Here is a 705-nt window from a genome sequence, read left to right as displayed (position 1 = left end):
CATACCAAGAGGCTGATTTTTTTATTTTAAAATAAGATTAATTTGCAGTTTTACAAGGAAGGCTAGGATAAAAAGTTTAAATAAAATATTCTTTCTTATGAAAACATATGGCTTTAGTTCCATGTGTTAGAATATTTTGAGGATAAAAATGTAAGAGTTTTATAAAAGTTCTGTTTTGTTACAGCAGATCCCCAGGCAGTGCAGTTTGTACTCAGCTGATAACTAGAACATTGGCAGTTTGAACCCACCACCAGTGCCTAAGAAAGAAAGCCCTGGTGATCTGCTTCCGTAGAGATTACATCCAAGAAAGACCTAGGGAACAGCTGTACTCTGCAACACATCAGGATGCTATGAATCAGAGTCAAAAACAGTAATCAACTTAATGGTTTTTACTTCCTCTCTCAAATACCAAAGCACCGCTATATAACAAGTTTTATTCTAGCATGTAAAAAACATTAATGAAAGACACAGATATATTTCTGTGGTTTGCTTTAACTACTTATAACCAAAGAAAAATACTAATTCATCCCAATTAATTTTTTTAAATATCACAAACTTTATCCATTTTTATTAACTTCTCTGTGCACTCATATACATTTCAGAATGGATAAAAGTTCTTGAGCTTGGAGGCGGGGCAAGATGGCGGACTAGGCAGAAGGATTGCACAGACCCTCTTCAACAAAGAAAAGGGAAACCAATTAACAC

The sequence above is a fragment of the Orycteropus afer genome, unplaced genomic scaffold (genome assembly GCF_000298275.1).
Source record: "Orycteropus afer afer isolate SDZICR_OR568_19922 unplaced genomic scaffold, OryAfe1.0 scaffold00591, whole genome shotgun sequence".
NCBI classification, from domain to species: Eukaryota; Metazoa; Chordata; class Mammalia; order Tubulidentata; family Orycteropodidae; genus Orycteropus; species Orycteropus afer.
The sequence above is the reverse complement of the archived record's forward strand: the minus strand, read 5'-3'. Positions refer to the sequence as shown.